This window comes from Leptodactylus fuscus, chromosome 6 (assembly GCF_031893055.1).
Source record: "Leptodactylus fuscus isolate aLepFus1 chromosome 6, aLepFus1.hap2, whole genome shotgun sequence".
Taxonomy (NCBI): domain Eukaryota; kingdom Metazoa; phylum Chordata; class Amphibia; order Anura; family Leptodactylidae; genus Leptodactylus; species Leptodactylus fuscus.
The window spans coordinates 27,447,495-27,456,035 of NC_134270.1; positions in this window are offsets into that span (position 1 = coordinate 27,447,495).

Sequence of the window (8,541 nt, forward strand, 5' to 3'; positions counted from 1 at the left end):
GAACCCTTGTGCAGCCTCGGCTCTGCTACATCAGAGCCGAGGGTGCGCTTGAACCCTTGTGCAGCCTCGGCTCTGCTACATCAGAGCCGAGGGTGCGCTTGAACCCTTGTGCAGCCTCGGCTCTGCTACATCAGAGCCGAGGGTGCGCTTGAACCCTTGTGCACACTCTGCTTCATCAAGCTAATAGAATGCATTGGCCAGCGCTGATTGGCCAATGCATTCTATTAGCCCGATGAAGTAGAGCTGAATGTGTGTGCTAAGCACACACATTCAGCACTGCTTCATCACGCCAATACAATGCATTAGCCAGTGCTGATTGGCCAGAGTACGGAATTCGGCCAATCAGCGCTGGCTCTGCTGGAGGAGGCGGAGTCTAAGGTCGGACCTGAATGGAGACTGGTGTGGAGCGATCTTAGACTCCGCCTCCTCCAGCAGAGCCAGCGCTGATTGGCCGAATTCCGTACTCTGGCCAATCAGCACTGGCTAATGCATTGTATTGGCGTGATGAAGCAGTGCTGAATGTGTGTGCTTAGCACACACATTCAGCTCTACTTCATCGGGCTAATAGAATGCATTGGCCAATCAGCGCTGGCCAATGCATTCTATTAGCGTGAACTGAGTTTGCACAGGGGTTCTAGTGCACCCTCGGCTCTGCTACATCAGATTGCTACATCTGATGTAGCAGTGCCGAGTGTGCATCAGATGTGTAGTTGAGCAAAACTGACTCAGCACTGCTAAGTCTCTGCATTCACATAGGAATGCATTGGCCAGCCTTCGGCCAATCAGCGCTGGCTCTGCCGGAGGAGGCGGAGTCTAAGGTCGGACCTGAATGGAGACTGGTGTGGAGCGATCTTAGACTCCGCCTCCTCCAGAAGAGCCAGCGCTGATTGGTCGAGTTCCGTACTCTGGCCAATCAGCACTGGCCAATGTATTTCTATGGGGAAAAGTTAGCTTGCGAAAATCGCAAACTGACAGGGATTTCCATGAAATAAAGTGACTTTTATGCCCCCAGACATGCTTCCCCTGCTGTCCCAGTGTCATTCCAGGGTGTTGGTATCATTTCCTGGGGTGTCATAGTGGACTTGGTGACCCTCCAGACACGAATTTGGGTTTCCCCCTTAACGAGTTTATGTTCCCCATAGACTATAATGGGGTTCGAAACCCATTCGAACACTCGAACATTGAGCGGCTGTTCGAATCGAATTTCGAACCTCGAACATTTTAGTGTTCGCTCATCTCTAGCAGTAAATCCATTCTAGTCAGTTCTGTAGTGAGACAGCTAGAATGGAGTTGCTGTAAGGAGGACCTACCTATAGCAACTGCAGAATATACCGAAACCATGAACCTACCTGCAGCAACTACAGAATATACCCAGACCATGGACCTACCTGCAGCAACTACAGAATATACCCAGACCATGGACCTACCTGCAGCAACTACAGAATATACCCAGACCATGGACCTACCTGCAGCAACTCCATTTTAGTCAGTTCTATTGTGAGACAGCTAGAATGGAGTTACTGCAAGGAGGATCTACCTATAGCAACTGCAGAATATACCCAGACCATGAACCTACCTGCAGCAACTAAAGAATGTACCCAGACCATGAACCTACCTGCAGCAACTAAAGAATGTACCCAGACCATGAACCTACCTGCAGCAACTAAAGAATGTACCCAGACCATGAACCTACCTGCAGCAACGCCATTCTAGTCAGTTCTGTAGTGAGACAGCTGGAATGGAGTTACTGCAAGGACCTACCTATAACAATTATAGAATATACCGAGACCATGAACCTACCTACAGCAACTACACAATATACCCAGATCATGAACCTAACTGCAGCAACTCCATTCTAGTCAGCTCTGTAGCGAGACAGCTAGAATGGAGTTGCTGCAAGGAGGACCTACCTATAGCAACTGCAGAATATACCGAAACCATGAACCTACCTGCAGCAACTACAGAATATACCCAGACCATGAACCTACCTGCAGCAACTACAGAATATACCAGACCATGAACCTACCTGCAGCAACTACAGAATATACCAGACCATGAACCTACCTGCAGCAACTACAGAATATACCCAGACCATGAACCTACCTGCAGCAACTACAGAATATACCAGACCATGAACCTACCTGCAGCAACTACAGAATATACCAGACCATGAACCTACCTGCAGCAACTACAGAATATACCAGACCATGAACCTACCTGCAGCAACGCCATTCTAGTCAGTTCTGTAGTGAGACAGCTAGAATGGAGTTGCTGCAAGGACCTACCTATAGCAACTACAGAATATACCCAGACCATGGACCTACCTGCAGCAACTCCATTCTAGTCATCTCTGTAGTGAGACAGCTAGAATGGAGTTGCTGCAAGGAGGATCTACCTATAGCAACTGCAGAATATATCAAAACCATGAACCTACCTGCAGCAACTACAGAATATACCCATACCATGAACCTACCTGCAGCCACTACATTCTAGTCAGTTCTGTAGTGAGACAGCTAGTGTGAAGGTAAACCATGTCCATTCTTATTTTTATACATTCTTTATACTGCTTAAGAAATTATATTTTTCTTTGTGCAACGTTTTTACATTAAGATGGCGCCTGTATCCAATACCGCACCCAGAGGCTGACGCACACGATCGTCATGTGGTTTACAAGAAAGACAGTATCATTTCTCTGGAAATCGAAACCTAAGAGATGTTGAAACTTAAGAGCCAATGACTGATCGCCAGTGTATTCGGATACAAGACGTATATGCTTACAGCCTGCCGTTATCTTATCTTTCTTGCATTCCTGTATAAGATTTGTGACTTTCTCAATAAACCTCAGTACTGTGTGAGCAGCCAGAGCGCCCAGTTGCATGGACTGAGATTGAAACTGCCTCCTGTGTCAGAATTTATCTTAGTCAGCGCGCACATGCATGATTGATTTGGAGCAGGTGACTGACCACTGGAAGTGACCCGTATTCTGGCGGAGGTCACTACCTCAACACTAGAATGGAGTTGCTGTAGGGAGGACCTACCTATAGCAACTGCAGAATATACCGAAACCATGAACCTACCTGCAGCAACTACAGAATATACCCAGACCATGGACCTACCTGCAGCAACTCCATTTTAGTCAGTTCTGTAGTGAGACAGCTAGAATGGAGTTACTGCAAGGAGAACCTACCTATAGCAACTGCAGAATATATCGAAACCATGAACCTACCTGCAGCAACTAAAGAATGTACCCAGACCATGAACCTACCTGCAGCAACGCCATTCTAGTCAGTTCTGTAGTGAGACAGCTAGAATGGAGTTGCTGCAAGGACCTACCTATAGCAACTACAGAATATACCCAGACCATGAACCTACCTGCAGCAACTACAGAATATACCCAGACCATGAACCTACCTGCAGCAACTAAAGAATATACCCAGACCATGAACCTACCTGCAGCATTGCCATTCTAGTCAGTTCTGTAGTGAGACAGCTGGAATGGAGTTACTGCAAGGACCTACCTATAACAATTATAGAATATACCGAGACCATGAACCTACCTACAGCAACTACACAATATAACCAGATCATGTACCTACCTGCAGCAACTCCATTCTAGTCAGTTCTGTAGTGAGACAGCTAGAATGGAGTTGCTGTAACAAATGTTTGTTCTCGTACCGTGTTAGCCAGTGGGTAGGAAATATTAAAAAAAACAAAAACTTGACTATGAACTGAAGTTTTTTTAATTTTTTATATCTATATATATATATGTATCTATGTCCAGGAATGTGTTTTTCCTATATTCTTATTGATAATCATATACAATGTCTCTCTTGGCCAGTTATGGCTCCTTCCTATAGACACTCCACTCTAGCTGTTCCTGTAGTGAAGTGACTAGATTGGAGTTTCTGGCAGCAGCTCCTATTAGCAACTCCATTCTAGTCACTTCAGTACTGAACAGTCTACATTGGAGTTGATTCTAGCACAGGGGTAGGGAACCTTCGGCTCTCCAGCTGCTGTGAAACTACAACTCCCAGCATGCTCCATTCACTTCCATGGGAGTTCCAAGAACAGCAGAGCAAGTATGCATGCTGGGAGTTGTAGTTTTGCAACAGCTGGAGAACCGTACGTTCCCTACCCCTGTTCTAGCAGGTCCTCCCTTCAGCAACTCCAATCTAGTCACCTCACTAGTGAATTGTCTAGATTGGAGTTGCTCCTGGTAGGTCCTCCTTACAGCAACTCCATTCTAGCTCGTTCACTAGTGAGGTGACTAGATTGGAGTTGCTGGAGGGAGGACCTACCAGGAGCAACTCCATTCTAGACGCAACTGGAGTGCTACCCCGAATACTACATGCTATTAGGGAGCCCCTACTTGGCAACCTTTCAAAATGCAGTTCAGGGAGACATGGGCTGTAGGTGCGCGTTGTGTGCCAATAGGTTTAGGCTATAACTCCTGCGGACATGCCACAGCTTCTATGTACAGGTCAAAAAACAATAAATTGGTACAAATGTCAGGTTTCCTCTAATGCACCCCAATGTAATTATCATGGGCCAATCTAGTGATGGGTATTAATGGGTCTGCCAATGTTATTATTGTGTTGTGCAGTAGACAATATAGTGACCCTTCACAGTGTGTAATGCCCATTTAAGGGTTCACACGTAAATAACGTGGCTTATTTTGGCACCGGAAAAAAAAGCTTCTTAATTAGGAAGCTTTTCTTGGACCTTGCCAAGCTTTTTTGAGCTTTTTTTTGTAAAAACAGCTTAAAAAAAAAAAAGCCAGGCTGTTTTCCCCTCCTGTAAAGCGAACGGGCTTAAAAAAACAGTGTCGTGTTTTTTTCCGCGTGTTTTTTTTTGCAAAATAAAAGGGTTGCTTATTTTTGCAAAAAAAACGCGTGGAAAATGCCTGAGGAAAGGTCATGTCACTTTTTCTCTGCTAGCAGTCTACATAGACCACTATTGTAAAGGAACTGATTTTGAAGCAAAAATCCACTGTCAAAATCAGCCTCTTTGCCCCCATGTGAACTAGCTCTAAAGAGGACCTTTCATGGTTTGGGGCACAGGCAGTTCTATATACTACTGGAAAGCCAACAGTGCACTGAATTCATCGTACTGTCGGCTTTCGTGGTCTGTGCCCCGGGTGAAGAGCTATCGGTGCCGGTACCGTAGCTCTTCACAGACAGAAGGGCGTCCTCCTTCACAGCAGTGCCTATAGCGCTGTACTGTGCGAGCGGGGAGGAACGCCTTCTCCCCCTCCTGATAGTACTGGTCTATGGACTGTATGATTGTCAGGAACGCCCTTCTGACTGTGAAGAGCTATGGTACCGATAGCTCTTCACCCGGGGCATGGATTGTGAAAGCCGACAGTGCGATGAATTCAGCGCACTGTCAGCTTTCCAGCGGTATATAAAACCGCCTGTGCCCAAACTCATGAAAGGTCATGGAGGTGGCACTGAAGCTCATGTATGGGGCTCCAGCTGCTAGTCAACACTCTGGTTCATTGAGATCCGTTTATCCAAAGGCTCTAGAAGACCTCTGAGCAGGATAGTAGACGTTTGCTCACTGCCTATCACTTCTTGTGCATAGCTTTGTACTGTCAGAGAGGGCGTTCCTTACCGCCCAGGAATGATGCTAAGTTGTGAAGAACACCCCCCAAGTCTAGGAATGAGCACTGTCAGGCGGGGCTTTCCTCACAGCCCTGCTAGACTGTCAGGAATGCCCTTCTGATGGTGGCAGCAATTGGTGCCGAAACTAACAGCACTGGTATCTGCAGCCCGGGGGCACAGAACAGGAAAGCTGACAGTGAGCTGAACTTAGCGAATTGTCGTCTTTCTAGGGGTATATAAAACCACATGTGCAGGTCCTCTGTAACAAGACTAGCTATATCCTATCCTAATAATATTATAAATGTGAAAGTTTGGATGTTCGTGTGTTCGTTCTTAAATCACGCAAAAACGGCTGAACGGATTTGAATGAAATTCGGCACATAGATAGTTTGTAACCTTGATTAACACATAGGCTACTTTTTATCCCGGTAAATGACATGGCTTCACGACTGTTATAAATTTATGTTCACATACTATATTACACTGCTCTTGCAGCAACTTATCTCAGCCAGGGCTGTTATCTCTGTGTAAACACACACTAACCCTCTGTGGTTTGTGTACACACATTTCCATATTATCTGATCTACTCCAGGCACTGCAGAAAAACTGACATGGGCAAACACCTTTAATCCAAATTGGCAGTTTCTCAATTTTCAACTTGCCTAGAAAAAGAAAATCTAATTTGTCGCAAACAACAAGAGCTATGAAGGAAGCCAGAAGTCACAGAGTTCTCCTCAAGCGGAGCTGAGGGGGGTCATCAATGCCAACAAAACGCTCATTATATGGCATCGCAGCGAGTTGCTGAGATCCCGGAACAATTACAGACACGGTGCGAAGAACAACTTCAGTGCCAGGCCAACTTGAGAGTTGCCAAAACGTCGGACAATGCGGATCATCAATGCCAATAACACGCTCATTATATGGCATCCCAGCGAGATGCTGGAACAATCCCGGGCACAGCGCGAGGAACGCGTTCAGTGACAGGCCAGCTTGACAGTTGTCGAAACGCCAGAGCAGCTGGATCATCAACACCAACAACACGCTCATTATATGGCCTCCCAGTGAGCTGCTGAGATGCCGGAACAATCATAAGCATGGTGTGAGGAACAAGTTCGGCAGCAGGACAGCTTAAGAGCAGCCAAAACACTGGAGCAGGTAAACAATCGACGGCAGCAATTTGCTGAATATAGGCGGATCATCCACTCCAACAACCCGCAGACGAAGTCGCGGGCAGAGGCTAGTAAGCTATAAAGAAACTGCTTGAATTCACAGTATAGACAATGTATAAAACACAGAATATCCCTAGAAATACACAGAATTCTATAAAATATAAGAAATATACAATATATACATTAAAAAGCCTGTCCACAGGATAAGGCATAACTTGCAGATCAGTTGGGGTCTGACTGCTCAGCTCCCCACTGTTCAAGAGAACTGAGGAGTTATGTCTCTCATTGTGAATGGGGCAGTGGTAGGCAAGATACAACCACCAAGACCCCCACTTATCAGGAAAGCAGGGTAGATTTGTCTTTTCTGAATGGAGTAGTGGTCGGACAGTGCATGTGCCGCTCATATCTGAGCATTCCTGCTCCGCTCCGTCCCTTCCCTATGTAACTGTTGTGGACAGCCGGGTACACTGCTTGGCTATTTCTGGAAGTCCTACAGAAGGGAATAGAGTGCCCAAATCCAGAGACTACTGAGGGTCTTAATGGTCAGAACCAGTCTGTGGAAAGGGGGTAACTTGATATAACCAGAATACCCCTTTATACATTTAGAATTCTATAAAGTGTATCAATTTTACAATACATACTCTAAGGGCATATACAGTACATGGGTATCCCCATCTGAACATGTTAGGCCTTATTCTGACTTTCCCCGTGGTGAGACTATTAAAGGATTATCTTATCTTATATTCACAGGATAGGTCATAACATGTAGTTAGTGATCTAGCCACTCACAACCCCACTGATCACTAGAACAGAGGATTTTTGCCCCCCATTCTCAGAGGAGTGGTGGTCTACAACACCTTTCCATTCATGTCAATTGAAGCCCCAGAGATAGCCAAGTGCTTCCACTCCATTCATTCTCTAAGGGCGTATTACTATATAAGTAATACTAGAATATCTAATAGATACTAGGTGTCAGGGTCTGGGGTTGCTAGGTGGGGTGGCATAAACACACAAGTCCAGTTTTTTTTAGTCCAAAACAAAGGTAGAGTTTATTTTCACTCAAAAAGGCAGTGCAGCAACAAAAGGAAACAATACAAAAATAAATCCCTGCCCGGCTAGGCTCTAACATAGAATAGGTTACCTCACCTAGAATAACAGCAATCCAAAAGCCAGTAGAGTCATTCAGGACACAGCTCTAAAAATATATGACCTCTCTGTCAGCTCTCCAGCCAAGCTCTGCCAAAGTGTTGCTGCTGGAGCTGGCTTCTTAAGCCTCCTTGACGCTGCCGGAACATCCCCAAAGTGTGGACTGGAGGGGGGTGGAATGACAGGTCCCACTACCAATCTACCTGTCACTCCTAAAATTCCAGCCCAGTAACTGAAACTTTGAAATAACCCTCTGAGTAGTCTGGGTGAGACATACACCCCCTCCATTACCTGACCAGCCATCGGCTTACATAGGGTAATAAGATACAATATAATTTTTACAAAAACATAAAAAAAACATTGTATAATAATATAACTCTGCCAGGTAGATGCAGCGTCATTTTCTTCTGGTTCCTACAATCACAACGGAGTCAGATTAGAGATCATTCCTCTCCCCCTTACGGCTCGTTCACATCTGCGCCCGGTCTCCGTCTGTTGGGTTCCTATCTTCTGCAGACAGAAACCCGACAGACCGTGTCCGGCCGTGAGCGCTTTGTGCTCTTCGTGGCGAATCCGTTTTTTTTAAACCGGACACAAAGTCCTGCATGTCTGACTTTGTGTCC